Genomic DNA, 14976 nt, shown 5'->3' on the forward strand with positions numbered 1-14976 from the left:
TGGCTGTGTGACAATGGATGTTGATTGTGTTTTATATAAACGTGTCATTTTGGGGAGAAACGTTTCTCTAATGAAAGAGGCCTGAAATTACAATAAAAGGCACAGGTAATATGGATTAGCCAATGCGAATAAAGTTTGTGATGGTAAAAATGTATTCAACTCCTCAGGGGACTGAACCACATTGACACACACAGACATATGCACCGAGAGTAACAGAGGCCGAAGGAGAGACAAAGACCCAGAAAGCAAGGATGTCACCAACTTGACCAATTATCGTTCCTTTTCAGACTGCAAATTTATGAATGTTTGCAACTGAAATAACGTTTAGTAACACGGATAAGAAGAATTATGATCCTGAATGGAGATGAACGGAAATAAGAAGGAAGGGGGTGTTTGGTTGGTTTTAATTTTATTTAGCCAATGATTAATTCTGCAGACAGTTTGCAATTTATTCTCGGGATGTGGGGTTCGCTGGCTGGGCCAGCATTTATTGCCTATCCCTAGTTGCCCTTGAGAAGGTGGTGCTGAGCTGCCTTCTTGAAATGCAACTGTCCATGTGGTGTAGGTACACCCAAACTGCTTTTAGGAAGGGAATTCCAGGATATTGAACCAGCGACAGTGAAGAAACAGCGACATATTTCCAAGTCAGAATGGTGAGTGACTTGGAGGGGAAATTCCAGGTGGCAGTGTTCCCATCTATTTGCTGCCCTTGTCTTTCCAGATAGTAATGGTTATGGTTTTGGAAGGTGGTGTCTAAGGAGGCTTGGTGATTTCGTGCACATGTGATAACCAGTTCACTACAGAACAATACCTAACAAAGCCAGAGGCACCTGCACCTCATGTTAAACTGTGAGGTCCTGCAGCAGCACTTTGGGTCCTTGTTTTACAGAAATAAGATTCGGGTGGCAGATTTAGAAATGCTGTCGTCAAATTAACCTGGTAATGTCATCATAAAACGGCAGACCGCTTGAGGAGACCATTCAATCATCATATCATTATCAGCTTTTTACAATTTTCTTTCAATTAGACTCAATTTCCTTTCCTTTCTCCATAACTCTGATTTTTTTCTTCCTTCCAAGTCATTGTCCAATTCCCTTTTGAAAACTCTGAGTTAAGAAAAACAAAACTGAAAGAGATGCAGGAGCTTCTGCCGTGTCCATGCTCAGTGTGTGAAAATTAACAAAGTTTCCCTGACCTGATGACACAGAGATGTGGGCTGGGGATTCTTATACAGGTTTCGAAACAATCAAGTTCATTTCAAATGGAATTTGAAAAGGAATTTTATTCTGATGAAGCATCTCCATATTTTTCTTATTCGATCTATACAATCTAATTCCCCTTGCTGTATACCCTGTAACAGAGGCTGTTATAGTAAAGAGGGAAAGGTTTGCTACAGCTATGCAAAGCCCTGGTTAGATCACACCTGGAGGACTGTGTATAGTTCTGGGAACGGCACCTTATAAAGGATCAATATTTGCCTCGAAATGTTCAGAGGAGCTGCATTGATGAGGTTGGTGGGTTTTGGAAATTGGGAGCTGTACATCCGCAGCTTGTAGCACTATTTCACCTCGCTGTTCACTTCATGTTCATGTCTAACACACTCGATGCTGTTATTGACTGAACAAGTCTTCTGTGTTTGAACTAAACACACTCCCACTCTTGGCCCTCCTCAGGGAATGTTGTTTTCTTGTTGCTATGTGAACTGTCACAATGAACTGTTCCTGGAGTCTCTTTCCCCTGGGATCTACAAATCCCGTCACTTCTCTTCCTCTTTCATTCTCACGCTTTCATTCCCAGTTTGGGAGGGAGAACGAGGAGGGACAATATAAATTGCAGGGTTCCGGGGAAAAGGTCGGGTTGTGACAGTGACAAAGCGGGCAGAAGACCCTCTTTCTCTGCTGTAACTATTGTATGATTTCATATAAATAATACAGGCCTTCCGCCAAAGTCTTTAGTCGTGGCCGAGTGGTTAAGGCGATGGATTTGAAATCCATTAGGTGTTACCCCGCACAGCTTCGAATCCTGCCGACTAAGTTTTCCATTATTTCTGATTTTAACCAGTGATCTCAGAAACAGTAAATGGAATCGACATTTTCACAACACCTGCAATAGCGAAGTTTGACCAGTGGTTGGCAGTGAAATCGTGATTGCTCACATCACATGAAGCAGGCGGTGTCTGAATTATTACTGCATTTGGCACTGTCTCTGTTCAAATTAAATTAGAGGTGTCAGTTGTGGCTCAGTTCATAGCACCCTCGCCTTTGAATCAGAGGGTTGTGGGTTCATGTCCCACTCCCGGAAACCAAGAACTGTGATTGTACTCGAAAAGAGTTGCAATCTGTGACTGTTGATAACTCGAAAGAGTTTCATATTAAATTAGACGCTGTTTCTATTACACTAGGATACGACTCTGGTCATATTAGAGAAGGTCATCTCTCAATTGTGCCTGTAATTGGCTCAGTCACAGTTGTTTATGTACTGGACTAGGGCCACAATACACTTGGCACTATCTCAGTCATGACTGCACTGAAGCAGGTTTTGGCTAAAGTTACATTAAGCCATGCCCCAGTTGGCACTGCACTAGAGCTTGTCTCTGGTTATAGAAAACTAGAACATGTTTTTAGTTGCATTTCACAAGACCCTGTCTCAGCAATTACTCCAGTAGAACCTGCCACGTGTCTATGAAACTAGGCCCTGTCTCAGGTAATGCTGCACCAAAACACCATTCATCTCACACAATTTCCTGTTTCTGTTGTTATTGTCCTAAGCCATTATTCTCATTTCTGTACTTGTCCATGTCTCTGTTTGTATTAATCTCGTGTCTTTGGCGGTATTTAAATCACCAGACACTGCGTCAGTTTATATTACAAAGAGACCTGAATTATGTGAAGCTCCACTAGACCCTGTATCAGTTTACTTATAATGGATCCGGTCTGTGTTATTACTACACTAGGCAGGTTCGTATTACACGAGGTCCTGTCTCAATTATTACTGCACTCGGCACTGCCTCACTTATGTTCCACTAGATCACGGCACTGCTTATAACACACTGAATAATGTCTGCACTTATATTCCGCTAGACCATTTCAGAACAATTTACACTAGACTCTATATTAGCCTGTATCACGTTCGACTTGTCCGTCTTTTCAATTAAAATGGATCCTGTCTTTGCAGAGGCTTTGTCTTTCTACCTCTGTCTCTGCTTCTATTCAACTCTCCCTGTCTCTGTTTTTACTCCACGAGATCATGTCTGTCTCTCTTACACTGGAGGCAATCTCCGTTATTACGGCCTTAGACACTCTGGGAAACAATTACTCTATGCATTGTGCCTGTAATAACTGCCCTATTTCACTTGATGTTGATCCAGGCCCTGTATCAGTAACTACTGTACTAGCCCCGTCTCCCATATTGCAGCAGTAGACCCTGTCTATGTTAATATAGCACTCGTCCCCATCCCTGTTATTCGTGCACTAGGTCACGTCTTTGCTTAAGTAACATTAGATGCTTTCTCTATTATTACTGCACTAGTAATTTCCCTGCTTAAATTGCACTAGGCCCTGTCTCAGTAATTACCACGCCAGGCTCTGTCTCTGTTGTTACTACACTATTCTATGTCTCTTTAAGGTGGACGTTTAGTTACAAATGGGCCTCTGACTTTGGCCTAAAACTAGAGGTTTTGTTTGTTTGACTGTTTGTTCCGCAGAGCTCCTGATATTCATTTTCATTACAGCCAACAGAATTACATATGAGACATCGCCTGTTCTGTGTGTGTGTGTGAAAAAAAATCATGCTGCATCATTCCACAAAGATTTACCTTCAGCAGAATGTTTCAGCTTTGTTTATTTTCTCTTAAACTACAGATCGTCTAATAACGCAAATATTTATTGATAGTATATTCTGTTGTGTGGTCTTGTTAAAAATTCATGTCATGCCAACCATTTCTTTGGTAAGACGGGCACGTTTGTCGCCACATTCATTGAACGTCTGTCATCTCTCCACCTGAGACAGCGTCTAACTCACTGAAACTTATTGCTCTCTCACTCTCTCTCTCTCTCTCTCTCTGTCTCTGAGAAATTGCCCATTCATTTAAATCTCCGGTCTTCTAATAACGCTTTTTTGCAAAAATGAACTTAATAAAGAATAATCCCCGACATTAACCTGAATGATAACCTTCAGCCCATCTCCACCCTCAGGGAATGTGTTAAATCCCAAACAGTTCCTGCATTTTAATTGCAAATAGTTTAATATTGCCACTATTTATTGATAACTATTCGGTTGTTTTCCATTGTTTATAAAGTATTGTAAGACTGACCATTTCACTTCCAAGAATCGACTTTTCTGTTCCCAAAGATCATTTGGAAAAATATTATTTATTATTTCACGGGACGTGGGCGTCGTTGGTTAGTCCAACATTTTTATGCCCATCCCTAATTGCCCTTGAGAAGTTGGTGGTGAGCTGCCTTCTTGAACCGCTGCAGTCCATGTGGTGTAGGTACACCCACAGTGCTGTTAGGAAGGGAGCTCCAGGATTTTGACCCAGTGACAGTGGAGGAACGGCGATACATTTATAAGTCAGGATGGTGAGTGACTTGGATGGGAACTCCCAGGTGGTGGTGCTTCCATCTTTCTGCTGTCCTTGCCCTTTTAACTAGTAGTGGTCATGGGCTTGGAACGTGCTGTCGAAGGAGTTTTGATGAGTTCCTGCAGTGCATCTTGTAGATGGAACACACTGATGCCACTGGGCATCATTGGTGGAGGGAGTGAATGATGAAGGTGGTAGGTGAGGTGTCAACAAGTGGGCTACTTTGTGCTGGATGGTGTCGAGTTTCTAGTGTGTTACTGACGCCGCGCTCAGCCAAGCGAGTGGAGAGTATTCCATCACACTCCTGACTTGAGCCTTGTAGGTGCTGGGCGAGTTTGGGGGTTCAAGAGGTGAATTACTCTCCGCAGCATTCTCAGCCTCTGATCTGCTCTTGTCGTCACAGTATTTACATTGCTGGTGCAGTTCAGTTTCTGCTCAATGGTAACGCCCACAACGTTGATAGTCGGGGATTCAGTGATACTAATTCCTCTTTAAATGTCAAGGGGAAGTGGTTCAATTTTCTCTTGTTGGAAATGATCATTACCGGGCATTTGTGTGGCGCGAATGTAGCTTGATACTTATCAGCCCAAGCCTGTATGTTGTCCAAGTCTTGCTGCTTTTGGACATGGTCTGTTTCAGAATGTGTGGAATCATGACTGGTGCTGAACATTGTGTAATCATCAATGAACAATCCCTCTTCTGACCTGATGATGGAGGGAAGGACATTGATGAAGCAGCGGAAGATGCTTGGGCCTCGGACACAATCCTGAGGAACTCAGGGATTAGAATCATATCGAGAATGACGAGCATCTTAATGGAAAATGATCACTGCCGCATCTCACAGAAACTCCTGATATTTACCTCAAATGTCTGATGATGTACGCAAGCGACGGAAAAAATGATCCTGTACGTTTACCTGACATGATATTCACACACCTGAAATTATCCGATTTATTATTCCAATTGTTGGAAAGGATTGAAACTCTCGTTGTTCTCTTTCTACGGTTTTTAACTGTGAGCTTTAAAATTTCCACCCCGACCGTTCTAATCATTTTTGGATTGGTTTGTCTGTCTAGTTAATTTGTATAATCTATGGAATCTTATCTGAAATGACTCAGGGTCTGGTGTAGCATAAAAGGATAAACGACCTGGTGCAATATAAAAAGAGATATGGGCTAGTGCAGCAATAACGGAGGCGGGCTCTACTGTAACAGTAACTGAGATATCAGCTAGTGCAGTCATAATAGAGACATTACTTGTTCAGTATTAACAGAGACATTGATCTCGTGTAATATAAATAGAGATATGGGCTAGTGAATTAATAATAGAGACAGGATTTGCTGTAATATAGATAGAAATATGGACCAGTACAGTCATACCAGTAACTGGGGCTGGTACGTTATTAACATAGATATGGGCTACTTCGGTGATTGGAGAGGCAGGACCTGCTGTAACACAAACAGAGGTATGGGTTTGTGCAGCGAGGACACTAACTGTCCCTGGATTTAATATACAAATGTGATATGGGCTAGTTTGGGGAGAAGAGGGACAGGTCCTGATGATACATTCAAAGATGCAAGTCTTTGTATCAGCAAAATGGAAAATAATTGCTTTGTATTATAAAACATGAAGAGCCCTCATTGAAGCAACTAACAGCAGCAGCGTCAACTTCAGCAATAAAAGATAAAAGTTCCTATTGAAAACTGACAGGCGCAAGGTTTCCACTAATAATAACGATAGAAGTTTCCATTAGAAATTGAATGATAGGTGGCCCCTTAATGCAACCATTGCAACGATTACACCTCAAGAAACAGGATGCCAGTGTCTATTGGCTCATGATACCACCTGAAAGATACTGGGTGACATTTTCCTCAGTGCTACAGAGCCACCCAGGTCGTCAAGATGGGAATATTAATTTGAAATGCGGTTTTTCCGGCGTTAGAGCAAGATGGCATATTGGCGTGTGTGTGCGTGTTCGTGTGTGTGGTTATGTGTATGTGCATGTGTCTGCGTGTGTGTCTTTGTGCGTGTGTGCATTTTTGTATGTGTGCGTCTGTGTATCTGTGTCTGTTTTTTTGACTGTATGTATCTGTGTGTGCATGTATGTCTGCCTATATGTATCAGTGTGTGTCTGTAAATGTATTTATATGTGTGTGTGAATGTGCATGTGCGTCTGTGTGCGTTTGTGTGCGTGTTTGTGTCAGCGTCTGTGTTTGTGTGTGTGTGTATGTATGTATGTGTGTGTGTGTGTGTCTGTTTCTGTGGGTGTATGTGTGTGTGTGTGTGAGAGAGTGTGTATGTGTGTGAGAGAGAGTGTGTATGTGTGTGTGTGTGTCACTGTGTGTCAGTGTGTGTGGTGTGTGCGTGTGTGTCTCTGTGTGTGCATGTGTGTGTGTGTTTTTGCATGTGTGCGTTTGTGTCCGTGTGTTTGTGCTCTTGTGTGTGTTTCTTTATGTGTCTTTCTGTGTTTCTGTGTGTGAGCGTGCGTTTATATGTGTGTGTCTGTGTATGTGCGTGTGTTTGTGTGTGTGTATTTGTGCATGTGTGCCTGTATGTCTGTGTGCACCTGTGTACGTCTGTGTTTGTGTGTGCATGTGTGTGTGTGTCTGTGTCTGCGCGTGCGTGTTTGTCTATCTATATGTATTGATGCGTGCTTGTGTATGTGTTTATGTGTGTGTATGTGTGTGTGTGCAAATGTATCTCTGTGTGTCTGGCTGTGTTCGTGTGTGTGTATGTGTGTGTTTGTGTGTGAAACACGTCATATTTTTTGCAAATGAATTTCACAATGATCTTCGTCATCCTTCCATTCATGAAAGATGACGGACACACATCAAACAAATCTATTTCAGATGGGTTGTCTCCATATGCTGCACAGTTTCTGATGGCTGAGGAGGTCAATCCTTGAGGGGCAGTTTCCATCACAAGTGCCTCACATGAAGCTAAAAGCGATGTTATGGGTTGTTGTTTCTAGTCTTGGCGCCTGTTGCCAAGCCGCTGTAGCAAATGGGCATCATGGTGATGCACAACAGCTCACAGGAAGTGCTGCAATCTTCCCCTGTAGTCATCGAGTGAAATTCATGTCTGATAATCGCTAATTAGGGCCTCCATGTCACGCTTGTGAGTGTCATACAAGCAGAGCGTTGGACGTCTCACTAGCCGCCTGGCCCTTAGCTATGTGACCACCTTCCATCCTGTAAACGGGCCCGAGCCATCCAACCTCCCTCTGTTTGAGGAGCCTAACAGACTTGGGAGCTCTGTCTTTGAGAGGGCTGCCGCTTCCTGATTGTGTCCCGCCAGGAGATTCCCAATAACGACCGCACACAGCGCAGATGGAAATTGCGGAGCTTCTTTTCTTGATAGCTGTAAGTCGTCCATGTTTCACAGCCAGACAACAAGGTACTGAGGACACAGGCCTAATACACCATCAGCTTGGTGCCAAAGGTCAGCTTGATGTTATGCGCGTTTCATGAGTCAGGTGGTATCTGCTTTCCCCGTGCGTGTATCAGGAACTGCATCAAGGAGCAGACTGTCTGTCACCGTGGAAACTGGGGAGCAGTTTTAACTAACCACCTCCAGCCGGGTGTCACCTTGTGTGATCAGTGGTGGAAATGCAACACTTTAAACATGATTTTCTTAACGTTTTTTGTCAAATATTACAAGTTACAAGCATGCGAGAGCTGGTAAATGATTCATTGTTCATCTTCCTGTACAACACCTCTGTGTAACAGAATTTAATAAACCCGTACAGGGTGCGCTTATGCCCTGTTATTGCAATGCTGCCGGCTGAAAATCGTGCCATTAATTCAGGAATCTAGGATCCAAATGTAGTTCCACATATATTAGCTCCAATAAAACTACTGCTCCAAGTGAGGGTCGAACTCACAACCTCGGCATAGCCCGCTGACCGCACTGCTCTATAAGTACCGCGCGCTAACCGATTGCGCCACTGGAGCGCCCGCTAGTGGCTGCATTTGATCTGGTTACATTTTTCACAGATCACTGGGGTCAGACATGATTCCTTGGTGGCAGATTGGTCAATGGGATCTCAATAAATTTTAATGATATTATATGAACTGCAATATATTTTGAATTAAATAAAATGCCGACAATGGGGCAGGTAAACTTTGTTAATTTTGACGCACTGTACAAAGACACTGCCGGAGCTCCTGCGCCTTTTTCAACATTGTTTTCCTTAACTCCGAGTTTTCAAAAGGGAATTGGACAAATATTTGAAATGGAAAAGCTGCTGGGTTATGAAGATAGAGAAAGATATTGAGACTAAATGGGCAGCTCTTTGTAAAAACCTGGCGAGGGCACGATGGGTCCCAATGAGAGATTCTATTGCTCGATCAATATCTCTACGCTGTTCCTAAATATCCCAGCCCAATCCTATTTCTGCAAAGCATAATCCAGAACTGCAGCATGAGGACACAGTTTGAAATTCTATACAAGTCCCTCTGGCTAACTCGCTGTGCGGGGTTTCTGTCGTGTCAGCCATGATCTTATTGAATGGCGGAGCAGCATCAAAAAGCTGAATGGTCGATGTTCCTCTGTCACGGTCTGAATGGCCTCAAGATTGTTACCTTGGCTCTGATTTTATAGAACTGTGAGGGGCTCGAGCGACAAAATGGTCTATTTCTGCTGCTACTTAAGTTCTTACTCAGCACCAATACCACTCAAGGCAATAGTTACTATCACATTGCCAGCAGTAGTGTGTTTGAGTGTTTGCAAGACTTTGAATTGAGACTGCAGCCTCGATCGAGTCGTGGATTTGAATCTCATCACTGCCAAAGTTTCAGTTGGTTCATCTTTTCAGACGTTTCATCAAATCCCTTAGAATAGGATCGGGGCATTTGACACATGACGTGGTTCGTCTTGGTAGGAAGAACAAGGGAGGCTGTAGGAATTGTAGGGTGAGTGGGAATTGGTGGGGCTGAATACTCTCAGACTCTGCTGTAACCATTCCATGGTTTTACATGAACAAGATTTACACCAGTGTAAGGTCTCTAGCCATGGCTGAGTGATTAAGGCGATGGATTAGAACTCCACTGGGATCTGCCCACGCAGGTTCACATTCTGCCGATTGCGCTGCTCAGTGTTCCTTCCTTTTGGAAACTCCAGGGTTAATTATTGGCTAAATGGAGTCAGAACCTTCCAAACGCTCCCGTCTGTTTTTCCTGTTTCACTTCTGTGTTCCGTCTTTCCTGTTTATCCATAAGCATTCACAGAATTTGCAGTCAGAAATGGAACAAAGCTGAGTTAAATTGGTGACATCCTTGCTTTCTGAGAGTTTGCCTCTCCTCAGAGACAAACCCTAGCCCGCTGTGACTCTCGGTATATATGTCTGTCTGTGTTCATGTGTGTGTGTCAATGTGGTTCAGTTCCCCGAGAGATGAACACATTTTTAACATCGCAAAACTTTATTCACTTGTATTATATATCTTCATGGTAAATGGTACAGAGAATAACAACAGCTATAAAAGTTGCAAGAGGAGATTGACGCTTTCTGTGTTTATTTAAGTGGACACTGCTTATTGATTCAGTGTCCATACGCTACACAGCGGAGGAAGATTAAAATTTTCACTGAGCAACATTTGAACAGACAGTGGATTCACTCGGTGTGATGGTGTGTTCCAGTTCGGTATATGCAATCAGAGAATCAATTTCTATTCGTTGCTTTGAACCCAATATTTCTAATAGGATGGATGTTATGCACATGTTTCCCCCATTTTCTCGCTTTATTTGAAATGAATATTCATAAATCTATTTGTGTGGGAACTAACTGATTAACAGTAGAACTGGGAAACTTTGGGAAAGATTTCCTTGCAGCCAAAGGACACAAAGCAGAACTATGTAGGTAATATAAGTAGAAGCAGGAAGAGAGGGAGTCTACTTGACCCTCGGTGGTCTTAACCCATTAAACCTTCAGTTGGAAGCTAATTTCGTTCAAAGGTATGCTATAAAAACACCCTAATGGTTCAGATTCGACGCTTTCACCGACTGGGTTCCATTCCCTGTCTCAGTGTTGTGCAAAATGTCGTAACTAGGACCCAATTTATGGTTTGGAAAAGAGTCATGTTAAACATGAAACCTTCACTCTGTTTCTCCCTTCATATTTGCTGTCAGACCTGCTGAGAACTTCCAGCACTTTCTGTTTTTATTATAACATGAATTATTGTCTTTATCATACACATGAGCACAAGAAATATGAGCAGGAGTAGACCACATGGCCCATCGAACCTTCTGCATCATTCAATTCAATCATGGCTGACCTTGGGCTTCAACTCCATTATCCTGCCCATTCCCCATATCCGTTAGTTCCCCAAGAGAGCAAAAACCTGTCCATCCCAGCCTTAAATATATTCAATGATGGAGCATCCACAACCCTCTGGGTAGAGAATTCAAAGATTCACAACCCTTTGTGTGAAGTAATTTCCCCTCATCTCAGCCCCAAACTATCGGCCCTTTACCCTGAGACTGTGCCCCAGTGTTTTAGACTCCCTGACCAGTGGAAACAATCTCTGTGTCCACCCTATCAAGCCCCCTCAGAATTTTACAGGTTTCAATGAGATTGCCTTTCATTCTTATAAACTCCAGAGAATAGAAGCACAATTTATTCAGCCTCTCATCATAGGACAATCACTTCATCCCAGAGACCAATTTAGTGAACCTTCTCTTTACTGTCTCCATAGACAGTATATCCTTTTATCAATGTGGAGATGAAAACAGCACACGGGATTCTAGATGCCGTCTCACCAAAACCCTTCTTTAAAGATTTCTTAATTCTTGCTCTCCAATCCCCTTGTAATAAAGGCCATTGAGCTTCCTAATTTCTTGCTGACCCTGCATGCTAACTTTCTACATTGCTTGTACAAGGACACCAAGGTCTCTTTGAAAATCACCACATTCACTTTCTCACATTTTAAAAGCATTCTGCTGTTCCAATGTTTACAACAAAGTGAACATATTCGCACCTTCTGACATTATATGCCACCTGCCATCTTGCTGCCCACTCACATGACCTTTCGATATATTTTTAGAAGTGCTGTCCTCTAAGGTTACCTTGCCACCAAATTTCAGCTATAGGCCCCAGTGAGAATTGAACTCACGACCACTGGTTTACAAGACCAGTGCTCTAACACTGAGCCATGGAGCCACTGGCTATATCCCACTCACAGTAAGTCTCCTCGTAAAACGAGGAACAGAGCAAAGTTCTGCATGGATGATATTTGATAGACCAGGAAATGTCTGAGATGGAGAACAGATAATTAAAAGATGCGACATGAAAACGGCAGAATTTGATGTGTGTGAGTTGATTTCACTGATGAATGTTTGCCGTGGTAATGTGGTAATGATTTTACTGCCGACTGTTTACACTGACACAAATATCGCTCCTGACCAATCAATCGCAACTGCTCTTTGAAAGCAGCACGCCAGGCCGAATGGCCTCTTTCTTTGCTGTAACTGTCTATAATTTTATGTCTTCCAGCATCATTTCCCAGTGATTCCGACATTTTGTTACATTCTATGGGAACGTACTTTCTTACATCCTCGCTTTTGAAGTCAAAGCACTGAGCAAACTCAAAGTTTTTCTTTAATTCCAGCACAGGGTTTGGAACCAGGCCAGTTGAACCACACTTTATTGGTGCCAACCCTTCGCTGCAGCTCACCCATTAAAAACAGTGGCTGTCATTGCCCGAAGATGTCATTTATGATAAAATTCTGTAGCAGAAACTTATCTCTGGTGAAAGTATCTGAAAAAGGACAAATGCGGCGTTGATAAAGCATGTTACAAAGTTATAGATAGCTTTCCTCTTAATTTAGAGGTGAGGATTCGGCCCTTTCACTGTGGATTCGATTCCCGGCCAGGCTGTGAAGGTTTATTGATCTGGTACAAACTGTTAAAAGTGGACTGATTTACTTATTGATTGAAAACCGAAACACACAACAGCTCCGCCCGAATCAGTGGAGTGAGAGTTGAAGTTTCACATCAGAGCTGCAAATGTCACACGTGGAACAGCTTCGAGAAGAAATACAGTTCCTAATATCCGAGGGATATCAGTTTGGACTTTTTGCATTTACACATTCATTCTCTCGATGTGTCCATTGACTTAACCACTCGACCACAAGGACTCGATGTCTGGCTGTTTAAATGTTGCTCAGTGAAGATTTCAATCACCCTCCTCTTTGTAGCGTGCAGACACTTAATAGCTGAATAGTCTCCACCCAAAAATGCAGAAACAAAATTCCTCTTGAACCTTTTAAGCCTGTTTTTATTTTCTCTCTACGATTTTAATATGAAGCCACAAAACTAAGGTGAATAAAGTGTGGATGGTGAAAATGAGGAACCGAAGCATACTGACACACACAGCAGAACACTCACTGACATGTACACCGAGAATGAGAGAGGCCTAAGGAGAGACAAACACCCAGAAAGAAAGGATGTCACCAAACCGGCTAAGTTTTGTTCCATTTCCGTCTGCAGATTTCGCAAATCCTTGCAGATGAAGTTATGTTTGATTCTATTTAATCGATAACTAATCCTGTTGGCACCTGGTTAAAACCAGGAACAACGAGAACCGCAGTCAGCAAACCAACGTTGGGGAAACCCCGATGGATGTCAGAAACATCGTCCTCAACTCTCGTCCACGACTAACAGCACTTCCTTGGGTAAAACATCTTCATATTAAACCAGAGGCGGCTATAAAGTAAGTCTTTCGGCCCGTCGTATCTGTGCTGGCTCTCAGGAAGAGCAACTAAACCAATTCCACACTGCCGCCTTTCTCCCACAGCAATTTCTATTTACATTGTCTCTCTCCGTTCACCCTGTCAAGATAAAGGACCACAACCCACCTCACTCCCCGTATTAAACTGGACTTGTCTCTTGCTCACCCAAAGAGAGTTCCTAATGTCCCCGAAAGTGGGAAGCAGCTGAAAATTTGGGAGCGGTGGGATTCGGACCCACTCCTCCAGAGACTGGAACCTGAATCCAGCTCTCCCGTTTGTAGAGAAAATGGAATTAGATTGTAGACAGCAGCTCAGAAATAATGATGACCGGCTTGATCAGGATAAAGTTCTTTTGTAATTCGATATGAAATCAATTGCATAAATAAATAATGTTTGTATCGAAAACTGTTTGAGGAATCCTAGTCCAACTCTTCATGTCAATGGGTCAGGGAAACTTTGTTAACGAAGGCAAACTGCGCATGGATTCTGCAGAAATTCCTTCTTCAAGCGAGAAATGGACAATGATTGAAAGGGGGAAAACTCAGGTTTAAGTAAAGACAGAAGGAATTTGAGACGAATTGGTTAGCTCTTTGAAAATAGCTGGCACAGATACGATGGGGTGAAGGGCTTTTTGTTAAAGTAAAAACAGAAAATGCTGGAAAAACTCAGCAGGTCTGGCAACATCTGTGGAGAGAGAAGCAGAGTTAATGTTTCGAGTCGGCCTGACTCTGAAGAAGAGACTTACGGACTTGAAACATTAACTCAGCTTCTCTCCCCACAAATGTTGCCAGACCTGATGAGTTTTTCCCAGCACTTTTTGTTTTTACTTCAGATTTCCAGCATCTACAATGTTTTGCTTCCATCTTAGGGCCTCTTACTGCGCTGTGCCATTTGATGATGACATTGTTGATCAGTCTGTCTCCAGCATTCCTAATGAGAACAGCCGAATTCCATTTCTTCAAAACAAAGACCCAAAGTGCTGCTGCATGACGTCACCGTTTAACATTCCAGACAGCTCCATTGGGATCTTTACAGCGCAGGGTTTGTGCAGGGCAGTGGGGGGTCACGGTCATTTCACATGTGGCAGAGCAGTGGTTTGAAACCTGGTAAGAGCATCATCCAAGCTTGTTTATTTAATTGTGAGTGAATGTTCAATAATTTACATTTGTTGTTTAAAATGAACACATGGGTTCGAACCCTGCCGCCTGAGGATTTATCATTTTAAATAGGAGAAAACCCACCCAACCACACCCGTATTTTCTTGTTCATATGTCAGCATTCAGGAGGTGGCGTAGTGGCATTGTCAATGGGCTAAAAATCCAGAGATAAAAGCAAAATACTGTGAATGCGGGAAATCTGAAATAAAAACAGAAAATGCTGGAAAAATTCAGTATGTCTGGCAGCATCTCTGGAGAAAGAAACAGAATTAATGTTTCGATTCAGCGTGACTCTTCTTCAGAGTTCTTTGAGCAGCACACAGGACCGAATGGCCTCTTTCTTTGCTATAACTTTCTATAATCTTATGTTTCCCAACACCACGGCTACTTCTTGCACAGTCATTCTGACATTTTATAATCCCTCTTGCGAGTGGATTCAAAGGTTAACAATGTGCACAAGACTGGAAGGAGCCTGCGACTGTGGATAATCAGCACTGTGCACATTCCTGT

General features: G+C 42.8%; 3 non-coding genes across 3 annotated transcripts; 1 reads left to right on the top strand and 2 right to left on the bottom strand.

Annotated features, from left to right (window-relative positions):
- The first annotated feature begins 1951 nt into the window (after positions 1-1951).
- trnas-uga (transfer RNA serine (anticodon UGA)) lies at positions 1952-2034 on the top strand. Its single transcript has one exon. It is a non-coding gene; the product is annotated as a tRNA-Ser (tRNA).
- Positions 2035-8440: 6406 nt separating this feature from the next.
- On the bottom strand, positions 8441-8535 carry trnai-uau (transfer RNA isoleucine (anticodon UAU)). The gene is made up of 2 exons: positions 8498-8535; positions 8441-8476 (listed from the first exon to the last, which is right to left on the bottom strand). It is a non-coding gene; the product is annotated as a tRNA-Ile (tRNA).
- Positions 8536-11666: 3131 nt separating this feature from the next.
- On the bottom strand, positions 11667-11738 carry trnat-ugu (transfer RNA threonine (anticodon UGU)). Its single transcript has one exon. It is a non-coding gene; the product is annotated as a tRNA-Thr (tRNA).
- Positions 11739-14976: the final 3238 nt, after the last annotated feature.

Source organism: Cetorhinus maximus, chromosome 23 (genome assembly GCF_964194155.1).
Source record: "Cetorhinus maximus chromosome 23, sCetMax3.hap1.1, whole genome shotgun sequence".
Classification (NCBI taxonomy): domain Eukaryota; kingdom Metazoa; phylum Chordata; class Chondrichthyes; order Lamniformes; family Cetorhinidae; genus Cetorhinus; species Cetorhinus maximus.